This window comes from Macaca nemestrina, chromosome 16 (genome assembly GCF_043159975.1).
Source record: "Macaca nemestrina isolate mMacNem1 chromosome 16, mMacNem.hap1, whole genome shotgun sequence".
In the NCBI taxonomy this organism is placed as follows: Eukaryota; Metazoa; Chordata; class Mammalia; order Primates; family Cercopithecidae; genus Macaca; species Macaca nemestrina.
Genome location: NC_092140.1, coordinates 95000114 through 95023405, shown reverse-complemented (window position 1 = coordinate 95023405; position 23292 = coordinate 95000114). Strand labels below are relative to the sequence as shown.

At 42.0% G+C, this 23292-nt stretch overlaps 2 long non-coding RNA genes across 6 annotated transcripts in view; one reads left to right on the top strand and one right to left on the bottom strand.

Moving 5' to 3' along the window:
* Positions 1-23292, bottom strand: part of LOC105485992 (uncharacterized) — a 539662-nt gene that overhangs the window by 118293 nt on the left and 398077 nt on the right. The window lies entirely within an intron of this gene.
* The window catches only part of LOC105485985 (uncharacterized), a 72015-nt gene continuing 60575 nt past the window's right edge, over positions 11853-23292 (top strand). For 4 of the 5 annotated variants that reach the window (XR_011615082.1, XR_011615084.1, XR_011615083.1 and 1 more), the window contains exons 1-3: positions 11853-11951; positions 12516-12563; positions 15394-15465. This is a non-coding gene — a long non-coding RNA (uncharacterized lncRNA). The remainder of the gene's footprint in view (positions 11952-12515; positions 12564-15393; positions 15466-23292) is intronic. The other variant, XR_011615085.1, reaches the window with a different exon arrangement.

The window sequence follows — 23292 nt, the reverse complement described above, 5'->3', positions numbered from 1 at the left end:
CCCCAAGTAGAGTATTTAAACTCACAAAAACTCTGTAACAGGGCCTTCGAGCCCCTATGCTTGGGCCCGCTCCCACATTGTGGAGTGTACTTTCATTTTCAATAAATCTCTTCGTCCCTTCCTTGCTTTGTTTGTGTGTTTTGTCTGATTCTTCAAGACGCCAAGAACCTGGACACCCACTACCGTTAACAATTTTAGAGCCGAATCCTCCAGCAGGGACTGTAAAAGATTGGATGCTGTATGCATGATACAAACCCTTCACTCTTCAGGAAGAAGCTGGGAGTTGAGGATTCATTCCTGATTGTAAGGAGCTGTGCTGAAGATGGGATTTGTAGATGAGTACATGTCCACTCTTCCTGCCTGTTTCAATGTGGATATTTTTCTCAGTTGTTTGGTGTTCAGGAGTCTTTCAACTAGTTTCTGGCTTTCTCCTGGAGGGAACTGATCCATGTGTTTATTTGGTGCATCTGTGGGAGGAGGGGTAGCCAGGAGCAACTATTTCTTCATGTTGCTGATGCCACTTTCCAGAATTTTGTTTTGAGCAAATGGCTTGAAGTAGGAGAATACGGTAAATGATTTTTAAGGTCTTAATCTCCTTAAGTTAAGGAGACTGTTTTAGCAAATATGTTTTGGAGCAGATATCTGTCTAGAATCGCTAGCACCTAGAGACAGAGACACTAACCAGAAGATGTTCCTGAAATACAGGTGGCAAAGATTTAATCCAGGCAGGTGGTTTTCAAAAATAACAATAAGGGCTAAGTCCAAGAATTGGCATAGTTTATACATAACCATAATGTTTATATTTATTTTTCTCCAAATAAGGCATTTCACTGCATAAGATAATATGTAGCTATGCTTTTTGAGTAAGAGGAAATACATATTAAACATTTCTAAAGCATCTGGAAAAATACCCCTTTCCCCCATCTGTTCTAGACAGTTAAACCTACTTTGGACCAGCTGAATTTTCCACAATAGTTTCTTTGGATATTAAAATGACTGAATTCTCCAAGCAGAAAATGAAAATCCTGAAATAGAGACGGAATAACAAGTATTACTTCTGTTCAATCAAATATAAAATTTAAGTACACAATTAAACTCCTTCTGTTTATGTGCTTTAACATTTAAATCTTCTTACCCCATGCAATAACTGAAACTACCTGATGGAAAATAACCAATCTGAGACTGAATAAAATGAATCTAGTGGTCTCAGGGACGAGCACAGTTAGTCAACTAGTGTTAGTAAAATCCATTTTTATGTCTAATTTTGATTGCAAGTCATTAGGTCAGCACTGAGTTTAAGAATGTGGCCCAAGAGAAAAGCTGAAACATCATGTTCTCACTCTTTGCAACTTTAGCCCCATCTGGTTGAAAATTTCTGCGGTGGTTCCCAGAACAGCTTTTAGATAACACTGAGGCATTTGAAAGGAGCTTTCTAAGGACCAAATAATCTTCAAAAATTTCAAAAGAAAAACCAAATGCTCTTCTAAGCTTTTGCTACTCAAGATGCTTATTGTGGGCCGATCGTATCGACATGTCCTGGGACTTGTCAGACTTGCAGAATCTCAGGCCCCACCCAGGCTTACTGAATCAGAAAGTTCTTTTTCACAAGATCCCCAGGTGATTTAGATTAAAAGTTGGACCTACTAAGTCTTGTTTTAAGCTCTTTGAACAGGTTTTGGTTGGGGGTGAGAGAGTTCCATGTTTTAAGAGATAAGTGCTGATTCTTTGGGAGGAGATTTTCATTGCAGCTATGCAACTGAACAGCTCACTGGGAAAATGCAGAAAAGGAAAGAGCCTCTTTAAGATCACAGCCTCTGGTGGCAACCATGCTCAGAGGACTAACCCATTCTGTGGTACAGTGGAGTTTCTTCACGCCTTTAGGTCACTTATCAAGTTTAAATGAAACCTGCCTATTTCTGCATCAGGCAGGAGCTATTAATGCTTTCTCCACAGATTTGCAAACCCATGTGTTTGTCGTTATGCATTTAAGGATTAGCAGCCATCTTCAAGGGGCTAATCCTTCAGCGCCTGATCAGACAAGAGAAAATAATTAGACCTACAAATAGCCTGACTTTTTAATTGCACAAAAAACATTTCCCTCCTCCCACAGGAGGACACAGATCATTCCATAATCCAAGACATGGAGAGATGCTAACTGCGTGACAGGGTCCAAATTCAGTCTTTTTCCAATTTTTCAAAGTGCAATTCTGGCCCAAACCTCTGCACAAGCATAGAACCCTGCCAGTTACATCTTGTGCAGTATGAGGAAATCCTTTCCATTTTAGTCTCTGGCAGTCAGGACCCCTCTATTTTGTTTTGAGATTGATTTTCTAGCTAAAACTTTGTACTTTTTGTTCCCAAAGATCTTCATGGGCAGAACAGACAGAGCTGGATGGGGTGGATGAGGAGAGGGCCAGGTGGACAAATGGCTTCATGCTGAGGATGCAGCACAGGGATGGGCTTGTGGAGAAGGCTCTTTCCTTCATTTCTCTTCTTGGATCTCTTCTATCACAAGGGATATGTCAACCCTTCATGCTCTCACCATTATAATAGTAACTTTCGTGATCTAATTTAGTTAGCTCATCAGTGTGATTCCATTCACAAATGACTACCTAAAATGATATCTAAATTTCAAATAATAATTGTAATTTAACCGTCACTTTAACTGATTGCCCAGCCTGCCATTTTAGGACTTTATTATCATGCTCTGCTTAGATATTTAAAAGGGTCTTCACTGAATCAGCCTAAAGCTTCTGAAAATCCCTACTAATGAGTTACCACGTGGAACCTTCACAGAATTCCTAAGCCTCAGTGTTCCATAATAGAGACAGGCATAGAGGGAAGAATGCTGACTTTGAAGCAAGATGCACCTAAGTCAGCATCTTAGCTCTGTCATCTTGGGTAAGTTACTAACGCCTCACTGAGTCTCAGTTCCTCACTGTATTGGGGGAAATAATACCTATTGCATAGTTTTCTGTGTAGATTAAAAGAGATAGCAAATGTAAGTTGCTTAGCAAGAATACTGGCACCTAGTGGGGAACCAAGAGGTTTAATCCTTATTTTAATCACCCTTTCCTTTCTTGACGAATGGTGTCTGTAGCCTGAGCCTGTCAGAAGGTTATGTGGCCAAAACTTTATCGAGTGAGTGCAATCCAGGGAATCCAAGGAAGCAAAAGTGAAGGAATCAGGTAAATGAGATGAAGGAAGAGAAGAAGTACAGGATGGTACATTTCCAAGCTGTCTAGACTGGACCGGAAAACATCCTTGTTGCTCAGTTATGCAGGACATCACCAGGGAGGGCATATGGAAGTGTGCGTCTCAGCACAATTTCTCGGGAGGAGGAGGAGAGAATAATCTATCTGTTGGCTCCTTTCTTTCTGCGTTGCTTGTTGGCTAAATCCAGCCCCCACTGGCACAATTAGATTGTCAACTCACCTAGATTTCTAAGTTATTTTTGCCACAAGAGTGCTGGCATTGAGCCAATGAAAGGGCATGAGCCAGAAACATTTAATACCTGTCTGTCTGCAACATGCAGCTTTGAAGATCCATCTTGGAAAGTCAGTGGGTTGGGTGGCTTAGGAGGCCTCTGGCATCTGCACCTAGCATTGACAGGAAAGCTCAAGGGTGGGAGGTGACGGCCCTGCAGTGTGAGGTCAGAGGTGTGACAGGACACACAGCCTGGTCCTTCTTCAAACTTCACGGGACTTCAGGACTAGCTGCTTGCTGCAGCAGAGTCAACCGCTGAGCAGCTCCCCTGAGTGGGCAGGGACGAAACTCAGTGGGCAAAGAGGGACATCTTCTCTCTGTGCCAACGATAATGCCATTCGTGCCAAGAAATCTCCCTGGAGAGTCACCCATAGCACTGAGCAGAAAAATAATAGCCAACCAAATCTGAGAAGTGCATGAACTGGGTCTGGTATTGTGAGAGTAGGATATGGGCTTTCAATAATTCATGAATGTGGAGGGATATAAAATCGGCTCTCAACACAAGTTTTTTTTTTGTTTTTTGTTTTTTGGTTTTTTTGTTTTTTGAGATGGAGTCTCTCTCTGTGGCCAGGCTGGAGTGCAGTGGTGCGATCTCGGCTCACTGCAACCTCTGACTCCTGGGTTCAAGCAATTCTCCTGCCTCAGCCTCCCAAGTAGCTGGGATACAGGTATGCACCACCACGCCCAGCTAATTTTTGTATTTTTAGTAGAGATGGGGTTTCACCATTGTTGGCCAGGATGGTCTCGATCTCCTGACCTCATGATCCGCCCACCTCAGCCTCCCAAAGTGCTGGGATTACAGGCGTGAGCCACCGCGCCCGGCCTCAACACAGTTTTGTCTTGGGTCAAGTTTATTTTTAGTGCCCTTCGGATTAAAGCTCAGGGGAAAGGTTGGGTTTAGAGACCTTGATTTGCAGAATTCGCTTGTCTTCTGTCTGACTTTAAAGTCTATTTTCAATCACATCATTGTGCCTACTGCTTCAGTACAAAGATGGTGCCAAAGCCATGGGATGGAATATCACCACCCAGAATGAGTAGGGACCAGGACTCCTCGTACCTGAAATGATGGAACAAAAGGCTATGGAAGACCTGAAAACTAAGGTCTTAGCAACAGAGAGAAAGCCAAAAGAGAGAAATTAAGAAATTAAGAAAGAAGAGATTTTCAGATTAAAGGAAGGGATCCTCAGTGTCAGATGATACAGAGAGGCCAAGCAGAATAGGAAGAAACAAAATAACAGAATTTTGTAACTGCCACTCTGACCAGAACAATTTCTGTGGCAAGATGCGGATTAACTAAAAGTATTGCTGAGTATTGAGCAGTGTAGTGAAGTGAGGAAATAGAGCGAATTAAAAAAATTTTTTTTACCTAAAATTGGCAAATAGGAAGACAAAAGTTTTGGTACCTTGGTGGGGAGGGGGAAATCAGAGTTGAAGTAAGTTTTTTTTCAAAGCACAATTCATTTATTCAATCTGCTATGACACTATTGGGTGGTTTCCAACTTCTTGACAATCAGAAATAATGCTGCTATAAACATTCTTGCAAATGTCTTTGGGTGCATATGTGTTCCTATTTTGGTTGAGCATCTCTAGCGATAGTCATGGTGCATTTCAATATTCAATCAATAGCTCAGTTTACTGATATGTCAGTTACATCATGTTGATAAACCATCTGTTACCTTACTATTTATGTAAGTTTCTGTTCTGTAAGTTACTGACGGAGGTGTCTTAAAACCCACAGTACATTATTGATAACTACGTCTCCTTTTACTTTTGTTAATTTTTGCTGTCTTAGAAAAACATACAAATTTTGAATTGTATATTTAACCATTAACAGATTTAGAGCTTTTTTATATCTTCTTGGTAAGTCGAAATTTTTGTTGCTGTGAAATTTCCTTCTTTATCTCTAGTAATATTTCTTATCTTGAAGTGTTCTTTATCTGATATTTACTATCTCTTGCTCAGGGTTTGGAAGGAATATCTTTTTCTATCCTTCTACTTTCAATCTTTCTATGTCCTTATATTCAAGACTTGTCTCTTGGAATCAGAATATGGTTTTAAAATCCTATTTTCTCTGATCAAACATTGCCATTTCTAAAGCATTTAGTTCATTTATGTTTATTATAATTATCTAGAAGCAAGGTATTTTTAAGATAGTGGAAGCATTTATTCTATTTGTGGGCAGGAGGGAAGGAAAATCTCACCTTAAGTAGCTGTCAGCCTGTCTTTCCCTGGAGTCCCCTATCTCCACATTCTTCTATGTCCACTTTGTCACAGCTTCAAAGGGGCAGATTTCCCAGATCCTGCTAATGCTGCTGTTCTGATTAATTTGGAACTTCGGAAGAAGTTTATTTGGAGTGGCAGAAATAATGACTTTTTTGTTTATCTTTCTGACTTTTGTCTTAATATGTAATCCAATTTTATCTAATTTTTTTCACACAAGCTGGTATTCCCTGTACCCACTATACTATAACCTTCCCTTTATTTATAGAGTGGCTAATTTAGTGAGCACTCACTTGTGCTTGTTGCATGGTGGGATGAAAGGGGAAGGGGCATGGTTGGGAAGGAGGCTGGATATACTGGCTGAGCACTGAACTGTGCAGCCTGTAACAATGGAGAGCTTGTAATTCTCTGATGCACAAAAGTTGACGCTGACCTTCTCTTGGCTGAACTGTTTGCCAGCTTTTCCTTAGTCAACTCCCAAATGACAGCATCCTTAGCAGAAAATCCTTGCCACTTGGTGAGACAGATAATCCCAGTGGTTAAACTCATGGGCTCTGAAGCCACACTAGTTTTAAAGCTTGGCTCTATTCCTTATAATCTGTGTGATCTTGAGCAAATTCTTTACCTTCTTGAGGCTTCATTTCTTCATCGGTAAAGTGGGGATAAAATGATACTACTTTATGGATTTTTAATGAGGAGAAAATGAACATATATGTTGTGATGTTAATTTTACCTGTCAACTTGGCTAGGCCACAGTACCCAGTTATTTAATTAAACAGTAATCTAGGTGTTGCTCTGAAGGTATTTTGCAGATGTGGTTAACATCTACAATCAGCTGACTTTAAGTAAAGGACACTATCTTCTATCATCTGAGTTGGCCTAATTCAATCAGTTGAAAAGCCTGAAGAGCAGAACTGAGATTTCCAGGGGAAGAAGAAATTCTGCTTCAAATTCTGCTTCAGCCTGCCGGCTGCCTATGGATTTTGGACTTGCCAGCCTCACAATTGCATAGACCAGCTCCTTGGAATAAGACACAACGTGTATTTATATCCTAGTGGTTCTACTGCTCTGGAGAACTCTGACTAATACATATGCGCAAAGCCTCTGGCACAGTGCCTTGCTGGCCATCAGTCCTCAGGAAGTGTTGGCCTACCGTTATTATTCTACGCATATCTGATTAGCACAGAGAATGCTTTCTGGAAGCATGAAGCTGTCAGAGGATAATCCCTACCAAAAGGCAAGCTCAACAGTCATTCATTCTTGTCATACCTCCTGCAGTTGTGACCTGCTTCTGTTCTGTTCTGTTTTGTTTTTCCTGTGCAATGATGGTCCTTATGATGCTCTTCATAATACCACAGGTCTTGCACCACGCCCCACTTGGCAGCTGATTTGCCCCCTGTGCTTCTCTGACATTTCCTTGAGAAGGCCACTGGCCACCAAGCTGCACTTCAACCTCAACCTCTACCTCTTCCATCCTCTGCAGCACCTGTGGCACTGTTGCTTGTGTGCCCTTTGTGGTTGTTTTGTGAGTCAACATTGAACCCTAGAATATTCCATAATGGAAGAAAGAGCGACCACAGAGAGTTGAACTCCATCCTGATTGGACAAAGCACCCTATGAGATGTCAGCTCATTGGCTGAAAGCTTTGGATAGCACTTTATTTACTCTATATAAGAAAATATTTTTGTAGGTCAAAAAGATTGACCTACAAAAAGGTCAAAAAGATTGAATATTGGTAACTTCACATGCTTCACCCTAATAATTGTACTCTTCCTTACTGGAATGGATTTATACAGTCTCTCTCTCTATTTTTAATTAAAAGATGTTTCTATGACCAGAGTATTACAGCAAATCAGTGCCGTATAGGACTGCACTAAGCAACATACATGTGTTCTTACTGTTGTTATCCTCATGAGACTTTATAGCAAAAGGCAATCCAAGGGCACCACAGAGTGAGCCTTGGCCTGAACAGGCCACTTTCCTGGTCTTGGTCTCTTGGAGATGGAGTGGGCTCAATGAGGAGGTACGGGAAGCTCTCTGATTGTCATTACAGACAGGTAGGCTTGGAGCAAGCTATGCCTCCAGCCCAGAGGACCATCGCAGAGCCATTTGTTTGCTCCCCTGAGTATTAGGTGTTTTGTTAGCAGCTCTTCTCTGCCAGTGAGTGATTTTCATTGTTTTGTGAATTTTTAGTACAGATAGTATCAAAGGCTATGTGGCAAGATGCTAAGCATATACTTATGTAGGCTTTTGCGAAGCAGAAAAATATTGAATTTTAGTCATTAAAAATTGTACACTTCTGTCTTATGCATCACACCGTCTACAGAGGCTGTTGAAGTGCCACATCCTTACTGGATGCTCAGTGAACACGTAAGCTGCCATTGATGTAGTGGTGACAAGGCCTTGACTTTTAGCTGGACTAACCAGGCTTAAGTCATAGTTCTGCTACTGCATCGTTGTGTAACCTTGGGGAAGTTAACCTCACTGTGACTCAGTTTTCTCACCCAAAATGTGGACAGAAACAATCCCCTATCTAAAAGGATTGTAATGAGATAGTATCTGTAAACCATGGTGCCATGTATATAAAAAGCAGAGTATGTGCTGACTATTGTTATTCAATGAATGACTCTTAGTACACAGGAGACATTTTAAAGTTCAAATTGTGTTACAAAGAAGCAATACAATGCCGAAAGCAAACAATCTACGGGATGCCCAAACTCCAAAAACTATCCTATGCTTTCTCTTGTTTTAGGATGGTATTGGTCACTGTGTGCTATTATGGAGGTCATAGACTAGCTTAGGTCTCAAGAGGACTTTTGTTACACTGTTTCTGTTCTAATCCATTTCTTCTGCCTGGCATTTGATACCTCTTTGACAAATGCCTGAAGTGGCTGATGCAATCATTTCCTTCCTACTGACCTGTGGCTGTGGCATTGATATTGTTTGCTGGGCTCCATCAACAAGATAACTTGACAGGTATATCCAGATCCACCCACTTACCCTGAAATTAGAGACTGTATCTATGCATTTTGTCCACAATGAGTTAAAAATGAATATATTTTGCTTCTTTTGTTCTATTGCTACCTGGCATTTTAGAATCTGACAGTATGTAATCATACTAAAGTATTATTCTAAACTTCTTTGAAAGGCATATCTCACAAGAACTCAGAGGAAACCTAGACATCTTTATGAGTTCTTTTCAAAAAATGTCTTGGAGGAAGCTTGGAATATTAACAGTGCCTGATTTTTCTCACTGCTCTGAAAACTGCATTCAGATTCACTCCAAAGCTACAGAACTTGCATCAAAGAATTCAGCCCAAGAGGAGAGAAATGGCCTTTCCAGCAAAAGTGATAAAAGTAACCTAAATTTCCAGGGTGCCTTTCCACTGAAGAACTCATAAAGGCTTTACAGGATTTGGTGAAAGGATTTTTATCCAGAAGGGTTCCTTTTCTTGGGTAGCATTTGACTGATAAAGTTTCTCAAAGTTTAAATATATTTCTGAACGTCTTTCTCATCTTCGTTACTGTGTTTTCTGCTGGAAAGCATTTCAGTTTAACTTATGGACATCCATTCCTTTAAAGAAAAAAATCAGGGCAAGAGCTGAGTCACTTTTCTTAGTCCTCTCATCATTGAGTTTCTCTGGATAGCATTTTCTTCCCAAGTCCTCTTTTCTTGTTCAGCCACTTCTAACTTCGTCTTTCCACTGCATTTTAATCATTCCCAGCCAGGGCCAATGAGCTGACAGTGCCTCACTCCAGGGCCCAGGGCCCCAGTTAACAGCCTTATGTTTTTTTTTCTTTTTGAGACGGAGTCTCGCTCTGTCGCCCAGGCTGGAGTGCAGTGGCCGGATCTCAGCTCACTGCAAGCTCCGCCTCCCGGGTTCACACCATTCTCCTGCCTCAGCCTCCTGAGTAGCTGGGACTACAGGCGCCCGCCACCCCGCCCGGCTAGTTTTTTTGTATTTTTTAGTAGAGACGGGGTTTCACCGTGTTAGTCAAGATGGTCTCAATCTCCTGACCTCGTGATCCGCCCGTCTCGGCCTCCCAAAGTGCTGGGATTACAGGCTTGAGCCACCGTGCCCGGCTAATTTTTGTATTTTTAGTAGAGATGGGGTTTTACCATGTTGACCAGGATGGTCTCTATCTCCTGACCTCATGATCTGCCCACCTCGGCCTCCCAAAGTGCTGGGATTACAGGCATGAGCCACCTCGCCCGGCCCCATGTCTAATCTTTAAAAAAATGTTTGCAGAGATGGGGTTTTGCTATGTTGCCCAGGCTGGTCTTGAACTCCTGGCCTCAAGTGATCCTCCCACTTTGGTCTCCCAAAGCACTGGGGTTATAGGTATGAGCTGCCACATCTGGCCTATATCCTTCTATTATAAGAGCTGTATATGTTCATTATAAAACAACTTAGAAAAAACTTTCTGTATGTAATCCTACCTCAAAGAGATTAACAATGCCACCCCCCCTTTTTTACAGTTTCGTTATTGACCCTCAAAAGTCAAAATTAGAGTCATTCCTTATAGGAATGATTTTTTTAAAAATCAGAACTGAAAGAACCAGTACACTTGGCATGATGTGCCAAGTATTTATAAATTTTGTATCGATTTTGTAAAAAGCTTATATTATTTTGTGACTATTTCCTCAGGTCTTATATCCTCCAGCGACTCCATGAGTTTATTGTTTGAAAGCATGTGAGGGTTTAGGTAATCCCAAATGCTCATGAAATTCTAGGCCCTGAATGATGGATTGTGTTGCTTGTGACTCCAAAGAAAGGAAAATAATAACAGACCAGGGTCCCTGGAAAGTGAAGGGACAGTTATAAATGTAACAAACCTTCAGAAATGTGTATCAATCATGGTCCTCCAGAATAGAGTCAATAGGAGATATGTGTGTGTATATATATATACTTAGAGAGAGAGAGAGAGAGGCTTATTTTCAGAAATTGGCTCACATGATTGTGGGGGCTGGCAAGTCTGAAATCTGTCAGGCCGCCTGGCAGGGTGGAAATTCAGGCAGGAGTTGCTGTTGCAGTCTTGGGTCTGAAATCTACAGGCAGGGTTTCCACATTGCAGCCTTGAGGTGAGGGAGGTGGAGTTCTGTACCCCAAAAGTCACTCAGCAACCTCTTAAATAATTGCTTTCATTTATAGTCTGCAACCAGGCAATTCAATACCAAAGTCTCAGGAGATGCCTGACAGTAAATGGCTGAAGAACAATCCAGAACTCAAAGAAATGCTTGAAGTCAAATGCTCCTTCCTGGTTCTATTACTGCATATGTGTTGACTTAAATAACTACTGTTTCTTAATGATTCTCATTTTCAAAGGCCAAACCTCCACATTAAAACCAACCAACACAAATCATTATGAAACTGTTAGGGGATAGGCTGATTCCTGTGCTGAAACTCGTCAACAGCGTACAAAGATGAAATGCTTCCCCAGTGATTTTACAGACCTGCAGCCAACGTTTTAGGCTTCGGGAAATCTGCAGCCAGGTCGGTGTCTTCTGTAAGCAGTGTCTGCTATAATTAGAGTTTGGGTCAACTCAGAACCTTTGTATATACTTATTGATTTGTATAATAGCACAGAAAGAAACTTCAGAATAATCCATCTTATAAAAGGCATGGAAAAATCCTGTGTAAGTGTGAGTAAATTGAGTCCAGGGCTTCCTTACTCAGGTGTTGGCGCAGAGAAGACAGACCTGGTATCATTCAAGGATACAATCTGCCTGGGTACATAAGGAAAAAAAAAAAGGAAGATGGATAAGGGAGTTTAGGGTTTAGGCAAGAGTGGGATGGAGGTGCTGCACCATGAAATCTAAATTGCAGAGGAAGGGAGGGAAGTGAACAGAGGCAGGGCTGTGGATAGGGCCAAGATGGAATATGGGTGAGTTGGGGGCCTTGCTGACAGTTCCAGGTCAAAGCCTGGGACCATGTGCCAGGGAGCAGATGCTCCACAAGGCGGGGGCCTTCACCACAAGGTGGGGGAGGTAAAGGTCTAGAAGAGATCTGGAAGGTGGACAGGACAATAACCCTCACCTCCTGACCTGGGGAATAACAATGATAATTATAATGATGGAATATTAACAGCTCCCCATTCTGGAGAGAGAATTTGGAGCCAGGTACACATAGTAGGAAGACCGTGAGAAGACACAGGCAGAAGATGACCATCTACAAGCCAAGGAAAGGTCTCAGAAAGAAGCAACCCTGCCAACACGTTGATCTTGGATTTTAGCCACCAGAATTGTGAGAAGACAAATTTCTGTTGTTTAAACCACCCAGTCTGTGGTACTTTGTTATGTTTATTAAAGGTGCAGAATTGGGATCTGTACCTGTTTTCACTTTATATCATCTGTAGGGAGGGATGTCTTTGCTAAGTAAGCAACTTTGATTACAGTATCCCTCCTTTTACATTCCTACGAATTTTCTCAATTTTATATATGTATTTCTCTCCCACCTCATTGATCTGATTATTAGTAGTAGGTGTGAGGATGAATTAAAAGGCACATTGGCTCTGGTACTAAAGGAATAGAAAAACAAAAAGAGATTCTAAATATTCTCATAGAATGTAGAAGTGGGGTGAGATTCTTAGAGTTTTACTCTCGACTGCATGATTTTCATCATGTTTCAGAAATCTGAATGCTAAGGAGGTTATGAGAAAACTATGCATATAGGAAAATAGCAACAACCAAAAGATTTAAGGAATGTAAGGAGTACATATGAGGGCTTATGTACATTCTTTTACCTGTAATTAACCATACAGATTAAACTGCACACACATTTAATGGCGTTTTCTTTTATTTTTTCCAGACATTCATTTACTCCTTAAACAGTTTGCCCTCATTTGCACAGAGCAAGGTAAGGTCAAGCACTAGACCATTGTTAAGTACTATTTTAACACATATGCACATAATTCCTTCTCTCTGTGGCCATGTGCTCAGAACTGCTAACTGGATACAAAGGAAGGAAGGATTTCAGCATTCCTAGTTTGGGTGACATTTTCTTATGATCTCATGATGAGCTTGAAGCCAGACATAATAAGTTGGCCCGTCCTCAAGCCACAAGAACTTGAAAGAACCAGATCTGTCAGACACATCAAACCCACCTTGGTTGGTGTGAACCACTCAGCTGTCGGCACATGTCCTGTTTGGTTTCTTCTTGTGAATCCCCAAACTCCAGGATGTGCACGTGGTATTTTTTTCTATAAGGTCTATTCCAAAACCACTCAGTTAACATGCTAAAGCAAACCCATCTGAGTTGGGCTTCCTTTGGGTTATGCTTTCTTTTTGTCCTTGCAGCCCAGCCTCCTGCCTCTTCCTCACTCCAATATCATCCTTCCAATGCTTGGTCCCACTCGCCCTCATAATCCTCCCTTCCGAACCAGTACACCCGACACCCCCGTACTCCCCACTGTTTACAAACTCCCCTATAACCTCAGACTCCTCTTTGAACCTCCTCCTGGTCTCCCCAATGTGACTGTCACTAGCTCTCCCCCGAGACATCCTAAAGACCTCATGTTACCTTAATCATGTCTCTGAAGATTGTATCTCCAAATGAAGTTACATTCTGAGGTACTGGGGATTAGGACTTAAACATGCAAACTTCTGGGAGGACACACACTTCAGCCTATTATGTTGCCCTTCCAAAAGCTTCTGAATTTTAAGTCAGTGGAGATTTTTTTGAAATCAGTTGAGCTTTAATCAGTAAGGTCTCCTGGCTCTACAGACAACTTCACAACACATTTTATGGAAACGGACACACAGATAGGAAGGGAAGGTCTCTTTAGCAACCTCATTCTTCTTCTGAGAATGTCGAATGCATCATCGACCTAGAGAAAGCCATTACTGAGAAGCCTAGTCCCTGTAGAACAAGCACCTTCTCAGGCAAATTCTCAGCGCATTCTCAAATTGCCCAAAGTGCTAGCACTTGACAAAGGTCAAGGAAATAACAGCAAATCATTAATAAATGAATCCATCACTGGGTACTGCCTCTTGGGTCACTCCTGAGCTACTTCTCAAAAGAGTTTTCTTACCTGAGGTTTCAATTTCTGTTACTATGATAGATTTTAACCATAAAAAGAATCTATTTTGTAATGAATGGTCTACCAGCCTGGGCCTTGGAGTTGTTCCTGACCTTTGTTTCCAGTTAAACAGTGGAGGGGAGCCACATTAAGGAGACCTCACCATCAAAGACAGGTAGCATCACGGGGATGGAAATAGGCATAACCAACATTTAATCAGCACAGTTTAACACAAAGGACGAACAAAAGTGCCTGACAGGAATGGAGGGTGGGAGGGTTGTAGGAGAGAGCATGAAGTGAACTCTGAGAGATGGCCCAGGGTGATGTATTTACTAATGGTAAAGGTGAAATTACTGATTCCAGGAAATGAGTCAAGGTTTGGAAGAAGAGGTGGGAGTTTTATGATGTCTTGCAGCAGAGGGAAAGAGCTTAGTGAATGGTGATGGGGGACATGAGAAGTGTTCCAGACAAGTGTTCATGAAGTGAGTCTGTCAGCAACAGGCCGCTCCATCCAGCACAAGCTGGCCTGGTGGAAAAGTTATAACTTAAACATTGCTCAACACTTGGTGTGCCAGAACATATTGTACCCCTTGTTTGAGAAGATCAGTTTCTTTTACCCCTTCTTGGCATTTCAGGAAGCCACATGGATTTCTCCCCAGCACCCCACTCCTTTCCAGAATCCCATTTTCTCACTCTTCAGCCACATTGGACCATTGTGCAAATCTACACACCTTTTCAGTGCTTTCCCTGCACATGCTCTTACGGGTGTTATTTCTCTCTGGAAAATTCCTATGCTTTGATCCTTTCTAAGACTTATTCAGTGTCAACTCCTTTACAAGGATTCTCCTGACCCTTTTACTTTGAATGTTTTCTGTTCCTCCTCTGGACACCTATAGCATTTTAAACTTACGATGAAGTTCAACCTGTTTCATTATATATTAAGATTAACTTTCTCTAATCTGTCCCCATTTCCAATAGACTATCTAACTTCATGAAGATGCGGATTTTTATTTTCACTTTCTTTATATCCTCACCTGTACCAAACACAACCCGTGCACATAGAATGTGCATCATAAATACCAGTTGGGTGAAGCGGAATCCATATTTGCTGAATGATGTTGAATGGATGCATGAAAATGGCTCCCTTCCTGTGGGTACTTCCTTACTGAAAGTGAGATCAGAGTTCCACACAGCATGGCACTCTGGGGGCTGGACCACAAGTGCAGGAGGGGTGGATTGGTGCTAAAGTGTCAGGGTATGGTGTTAAGGGCACTCACAAACTACGATCCCAGGGTGAAGCCAGAGTTGAGAATGAAACAGATAGTCCAAAGGAAATGTCAACTGAAGAGGCAGCAACCAAGAGTTCAACAGGGCACAGTAAGCCAGCTGGGCTGAGGAATGGCTGGGAGGTGTGGTTGACGGGTCTCCTCAGAGAGGCCAGGGTTAAAAGATTGGAACCTAGTTGGTGAAGAACTATTAAGTGGAGTAAGCTCTTTAAGATACTTTGCTCCTTTACTGTTTCATTCAGAGATGTTTCAAACCATTGTTTGCCATTGTCTTAGTTCAGATATCATCAACATAGCTTGATAGAAATTCTTACCAGTTAGTCTGGTAGGTCATTTTAACCACCTCGTTGGAGTTCATTTTTCTTAATCTTTCCTTTAACAGGAAGCCTTCAAAGTATTCAGCCAGTGCCGCGTTGTTATCTGTTACCTGCTACAACCTTGAAAATGAGGTGAGGTGAGTGGATTTCTCTAACTCTGGTCCAACCGAGTGGCTGGGACAAGCCACTGATGACTCGTCACCTCAGTGACAACCAGCAGAACTTAGCCAGCCTCCTAGAATCTGATGACCAAGTTGTGTCTCTTTGAACTTTGATTTTCTTCTGGGTTCTCGATCTATTGGTAATGGTGAGACGTGGTGAAAAGGGTTCTAAAATTAGTCCAAGTCCCACTTTTTTCACTGAAAAACTTTGTGGCTTAAGGGTAGATACCTTGCTTTTATTTTTTATTTTATTTTATTTTTATCTTTATTATTGTGTTTTGAGATGGAGTCTTCACTCTGTCGCCCAGGCTGGAGTGCAGTCGTGCGACCTCGGCTCACTGCAACCTCTGCCTCCTGGGTTCAAGCGATTTCTCCTGTCTCAGCCTCCTTAATAGTTCAGATTACAGGCGTCTGCCATCACACCTGGCTAATTTTTGTATTTTTAGTAGAGATGGGGTTTTGCCATGTTGGCCAGGCTGGTCTTGAACTCCTGACCTCAGGTGATCCACCCGGCTCAGCTTCCCAGTGTTGGGATTACAGGCATTAAGTCACCTCGCCCGGCCACCTTGCTTTTACAATGGGATAATAATCACAAGTAGCCCTATTTGTAAAATCTCGAAGGTCGTGGCCTGGACACAATAGATTCTTGAGGCTGTTTTCTTCAGTTAGTTTAGTTATTGTGTTTATTAATGGTAAGTAAATACTATTCCTTGAACACTTGTGTGCAAGGGGCTCAACGGGACAGTCCCTCTAATTACCTACCCTCTATGCTTTGGCCTGCTTGTCCTATGGACCAATTTGCCTTGAGGAATCCACAGTTCTAGTAAGCCTCTGCTGTCTAGAAAAAATACTGAAAGTGAAATCATTGATTCATTGATATCTGTCTCATTACTTTATATATATTTCTGTAAAATGAAGATGATTAAAAAAAAAAAAAAACTACCTGACAAAGCCGTGCCAAAGATGAAATGTGACTTGGAAGGGATTTGTGGACTGTGAAAGCCTTGAGAAATGTAAATGATCATTACCGCCATTTGTTCTGCCCGAGTGCCTCTTCCTGCTGCCCTGGTCTGAGCAAGACCAGCAAAGGAGCCCGGAAGGGCTAGTGGCTTTTCACGCCGTGCCTGCCCTCTAGTGGCTGTGATCTGCAGCCGCTTTACCGAATGGGTGGCCCAGAGAGGAACGGAGGAAGTTCAAGAAGTGTTCAGCGGGGCCATCAACGTTGTCCTCAGCCTTCTCCTCTGTGGGAGACAGTGCCTACACTCCTTTACCTGTCTACAGTGCCTGATGTAGTGGAGGGACAAGGCTTTGGAGGTCAATAGCGCTGACCCTGTCATTTACCACTGACCTGAGTCAATTTACCTAATATCCTCTGTGCAAAATGGGAGAAATTGAAAGTGGTTGTGAAGATTAAATAAGCTAATTTATGTAAAATAGTCCTCCCAGTATCTGGCACATTTTAAGCATTTTTAAAAAGGCTTTTCATTCCCTTCAAACTTTATTTATATTTTGGGGTTCATATTGGCAGGCTACTTGGGGCTGGGAGTATATATTTAATCCTTATTTAGATCATCTTAGATGTGCTTCCAAGAAGCAGAATGTTCCCTCTCTAACCCTTTCAAAGGGAAAACAGCTGCCCTGGGACTGATAAGTTCTACAATTACAGGGTTTGATAAATCTGCTCATCTAACTCTGTTCTCATTTTTCTTTTCCGATATCTGGGTCTACTTGCTGCTTTAACTGGGCATTGCATCCTGCCCAGCAGAGATTTTGAGTGGAGCATCTCTCTCACGAGCTTCTGAGGTCAAGAACTGTCTTATCATCTAGCATATTGCCCAGGTCTGATCTTCAGGAGCTGAGCGTGAGCAGCATTCACGGGGCAGCCATTCCCTCCACTTTCCCTCTGCCCTGCATCCAACACCAAAGGGCTGAGGCAAATCAGGTCACTCTCTGTGCTTTGCTGGGAAGGGACACCTTCAAGGCAGGAGACATCATTTGCTATTTCCAACGTGGATATTTTCGTATTCTCAGAAATTTTCAGACATTTGAAGGGATGGGTCTTTAAATCACACAGAGGTAACACATTGAATGACTTCAGGCCAGTTACTCAACCTCCCAGAGTGTGCTGGGACTGGCTTACAAGAGTCAGTTGTGCCTCTCTCTTGTCAACTGCACATGGGAGCAAAGATCTGAAGGAGATAAGGGAATGAGCTGCTCAGCTATCAGAGAAGACTGCTCCAGGCAGGAGAACGAACAAGTGCCTGGCATGTGGGGGAAACATCAAGGGGCCTGGTGTGACAGGAGAAGAGGGAGCAGGGGAAAATTTATGGTTGAAGAGGGAACCAGGCCTTGTAAAGACACTGCCTTTTTCTCAGAGTGAGATGAGTAGTAGAGTCTGAGTGGAAGAGTGAGTGGAAGGTTTAACAAGATCATCCGAATATTGGCCCCCGACTCTTTTCTGGTTTGTAGAGTTTCTGCCGAGAGACCTGCTCTTAGTCTGATGGGCTTCCCTTTGTGGGTAACCCGACCTTTCTCTCTGGCTGCCCTTAACATTTTTTCCTTCAAGTCAACTTTGGTGAATCTGACAATTATGTGTCTTGGAGTTGCTCTTCTCGAGGAGTATCTTTGTGGCGTTCTCTGTATTTCCTGAATTTGAATGTTGGCCTGCCTTACTAGGTTGGGGAAGTTCTCCTGGATAATATCCTGCAGAGTGTTTTCCAACTTGGTTCCATTCTCCCCGTCACTTTCAGGCACACCAATCAGACATAGATTTGTTCTTTTCACATAATCCCATATTTCTTGGAGGCTTTGTTCATTTCTTTTTACTCTTTTTTCTCTACACTTCTCTTCTCGCTTCATTTCATTCATTTGATCTTCAATCACTGATACTCTTTCTTCTAGTTGATCGAGTCAGTTACTGAAGCTTGTGCATTTGTCAAGTAGTTCTCGTGTCATGGTTTTCATCTCTATCAGTTCGTTTATGGACTTCTCTGCACTAGTTACTCTAGTTATCCCTTCTTCCGTTCTTTTTTCAAAGTTTTTAGTTTCTTTGCACTGGGTATGTAGCTCTGAGAAGTTTGATCGACTGAAGGCTTCTTCTCTCACCTCGTCAAAGTCATTCTCCATCCAGCTTTGTTCCATTGCTGGCGATGAGCTGCGTTCCTTTGGAGGGAGAGATGCGCTCTGATTTTTTGAATTTCCAGCTTTTCTGCACTGCCTTTTCCCTATCTCTATGGTTTTATCTGCCTTTGGTCTTTGATGATAGTGACATACTGATGGGGTTTTGGTGTGGGTGTCCTTTCTGTTTGTTTGTTTTCATTCTAACAGTCAGCACCCTCAGCTGCAGGTCTGTTGGAGTTTGCTTGAGGTCCACTCCAGACCCTGTTTGCCTGGATATCAGCAACAGAGGCTGCAGAAGATAGAATATTGCTGAACAGCAAGTGTTTCTGTCTGATTCTTGCTCTGGAAGCTTTGTCTCAGAGGTGTACCTAGCTGTGTGGGGTGTGAAGTGTCAGTGTGCACCAGGTGGGGGACATCTCCCAGTTAGGCTACTCAGCGGTCAGGGCCCCACTTGGCAGTCTGTCCGTTCTCAGATCTCAACTTCCCCATGCTGGGAGAACCACTGCTTTCTTCAAAGCTGTCAGACAGGGACATTTACATCTGCAGAGGTTTCTGCTGCTTTTTGTTTAGCTATGCCCTGTCCCCAGAGGTGGAGTCTACAGAGGCAGGCAGGCCTCCTTGAGCTGCAGTGGGCTACAACCCAGTTTGAGCTTCCCAGCAGCTTTGTTTACCTACTTAAGCCTCAGCAATGGTGAAATTCAACAGCCTTTCAAGCTAAAAACTCTCAAAAAATTTGGTATTGATGGAATGTATCTCAAAATAATAAGAGCTATTTATGACAAACCCACAGCCAATATCATACTGAATGGGCAAAACTGGAAGCATTCCCTTTGAAAACTGGCACAAGACAGGGATGCCCTCTCTCACCACTCCTATTCAACATAGTGTTGGAAGTTCTGGCTAGGGCAATCAGGCAAGAGAAAGAAATAAAGGGTATTCAGTCAGGAAAAGAAGAAGTCAAATTGTCCCTGTTTGCAGATGACATGATTGTATATTTAGAAAACCCCATCGTCTCAGCCCAAAATCTCCTTAAGCTGATAAGCAACTTCAGCAAAGTCTCAGGATATAAAATCAATGTGCAAAAATCACAAGCATTCTTATACACCAATAGCAGACAAACAGAGCCAAATCATGAATGAAATCCCATTCACAATTGCTTCAAAGAGAAAAAAAAACCTAGGAATCCAACTTACAAGGGATGTGAAGGATCTCTTCAAGGAGAACTACAAACCACTGCTCAGTGAAATAAAAGAGGACACAAACAAATGGAAGAACATACCATGCTCATGGATAGGAAGAATCAATATCGTGTAAAGGGCCATATTGCCCAAGGTAATTTATAGATTCAATGCCATCCCCATTAAGCTACCAATGAGTTTCTTCACAGAATTGGAAAAAAACTGCTTTAAAGTTCATATGGAACCAAAAAAGAGCCCACATTGCCAAGACAATCCTAAGCCAAAAGAACAAAGCTGGAGGCATCATGCTACCTGACTTCAAACTATACTAGAAGGCTAGAGTAACCAAAACAGCATGGTACTGGTACCAAAACAGAGAGGTAGACCAATGGAACAGAACAGAGCCCTCAGAAATAATACCACACATCTACAGCCATCTGATCTTTGACAAACCTGACAAAAACAAGAAATGGGGAAAGAATTCCCTATTTAATAAATGCTGTTGGGAAAATTGGCTAGCCATAAGTAGAAAGCTGAAACTGGATCCCTTCCTTACTCCTTATACGAAAATTAATTCAAGATGGATTAGAGACTTACATGTTAGACCTAAAACCATAAAAACCCTGAAAAAAAACCTAGGTAATACCATTCAGGACATAGGCATGGGCAAGGACTTCATGTCTAAAACACCAAAAGCAATGGCAACAAAAGCCAAAATTGACAAATAGGATCTAATTAAACTAAAGAGCTTCTGCACAGCAAAAGAAACTACCATCAGAGTGAACAGGCAACCAACAGAATGGGAGACAATTTTTGCAATCTACTCATCTGACAAAGGGCTAATATCCAGAACCTACAAAGAACTCAAACAAATTTACAAGAAAAAAACAAAAAACCCCATCAAAAAGTGAGCAAAGGATATGAACAGACACTTCTCAAAAGAAGACATTTATACAGCCAACAAACACATGAAAAAATGTGCATCATCACTCGCCATCAGAGAAATGCAAATCAAAACCACAATGAGATACCATCTCACACCAGTTAGAATGGCAATCATTAAAAAGTCAGGAAGCAACAGGTGCTGGAGAGGATGTGGAGAAATAGGAACACTTTTACACTGTTGGTGGGACTGTAAACTAGTTCAACCATTGTGGAAAGCAGTGTGGCGATTCCTCAAGGATCTAGAACTAGAAATACCATTCGACCCAGCCATCCCATTACTGGGTATATACCCAAAGGATTAAAAATCATACTGCTATAAAGACACATGCACACGTATGTTTATTGCGGCACTATTCACAATAGCAAATACTTGGAATCAACCCAAATGTCCATCAGTGACAGACTGGATGAAGAAAATATGGCACATATACACCATGGAATACTATGCAGCCATAAAAAAAGGATGAGTTTGTGTCCTTTGTAGGGACATGGATGCAGCTGGAAACCATCATTCTCAGCAAACTATCACAAGAACAGAAAACCAAACACTGCATCTTCTCACTCATAGGTGGGAACTGAACAATGAGATCACTTGGACACAGGAAGGGACCATCACACACCAGGGCCTATTGTGGAGAGGGGGGTGGGGGGAGGGATAGCATTAGGAGATATACCTAATGTAAATGATGAGTTAATGGGTGCAGCACACCAACATGGCACATGTATACATATGTAAGAAACCTGCACATTTTGCACATGTACCCTAGAACTTAAAGTATAATTAAAAAAAACAAGATCATCCGGTTTCTCTGTTAAGATGAGGCTGTAAGGAGCAGGTGTAGACTCAGGGAGAAGAGGTAGGAATTCTTGCAGCTTTCCAAGCAGATGCCCATGGCATGGGCAGGTTCAGGAGTGGCGAGGGGATGAGCTCCTAGATATCACATGACAGCAAGGCCTGAAGATTTGCCAATAGATTGTCTCTGGAGTGTGAGAGAATGAGGGGAGGTGAGGATGAGTCCAAGCTTGTTGACCTGAGCAACTAGAGGGATGAAGCTGCCATTATGAAAATGAGAAGACTGTGGGAGGAGCTGGTTTGGGGAAGATATCAGGAGTTGGATTTTGGACATGTTAACTTTGAGATGCCTAATAGACATCCATGAGGAGGGCAGTTTGATGTTTGGTTACACAGCCCTCAGGTCAGGGGAAAAGTTCAGACCTGATGTAAGAGTCTTCAGCATAGAGATGATACTTAAAGCCGAGACATTCAATGAGATCACCAAGGTATGACTACTGATAGAGAAGAGGTCCAAGCAGTAAGCTCTGAGGCACTCCAGTGCTGAGAGGTCATGGTGGTGAGGAAGAGTCATGGAAGAATACTACAAAGGAATAGGAAGTAAGCCAGAAGTCAAACTAGGGAGCCGAGGAAAGAACATACCATGGAAACAGGGAGTAATCAACTGTGTCAGATGGTGTTGATGGGGGAAGTAAGATGAGGACATAGAATTATTTCATTTAGCAATATGAAGGTCATTATTGAGTTTATAAAGAAATTTTGATGTAGTGCTCCACATCCAGATTATAAAACCAATGTTGTAGCTTGTTAACTTGTTTACATTTCTTTCTATCACACTGATGATTTCTTGGACACAGGGAATATGATGTCTCACTCATTTCTGTGTCCTGGCATGCTCAATGAATATTTGTGGAATGAATGTATAAATACACAAAAGGGAGTATTTTAGATATTGGCCTAGGATGCCCATGTGGGGCTGCAATCACCCCAGGACTACTGAGTCAGAAAGACACCTCTACTAACGATTGTACTTGAATCACCTGGGGATATAGGTGACCATTTGTCCTATTCTTAATAACACTATCATTCCAGAAGTCTCATTTTTTGCATATCGTCATCATCATCACCATCATCATGATCATCATCATCATCATCCAATAACCACATTCTGGCAATTCTTCCCTCATGGTTCATTTTAGAGTAATTCTTCTGCCTTTACTTACCAACTTCTCATACACCCCAACATTATAAACTCTCTAATACAATTTGCTATTGCTCAAGACTAATTGTTTTCATGCTCAAACTTTCAAAGACCTATATATTATACTTATTATTCTTTTTGTGGCTTTAAAGGGTGCCTATCATTTAATCATTGAACTGGAGATATTTATTGAGTGAGGTGTGTGCCATCTAGATGTTACTCTTTGAAGATACATGGTGACCAAGTTAGATACAGTGACTGCCCTCACGGAGCTTGCAGTCTAATGGGTTTATGTGGCAGAGACATTAAACAACTACAGTAAAGTGATAAATGGCATGAGAGGGCAATTGGCCTCTTCATCCATGTTTTCCAGGGTTCTGTCCTAGGTCCTCCTTTCCTCACTCTCTATGTGCTCCGAGGTGATTTCTTTCACTCTCTGGGATTCAATTAATGACTCTCAAGTAGAGATCTCCAGCTCAAATCTTTCTAAACACATCCAAACAATGTCTCTTGGGCCTCTTTTCTTAGGAGTCTCAAAATCACTCTCACAGACAATGTGTCAAAAA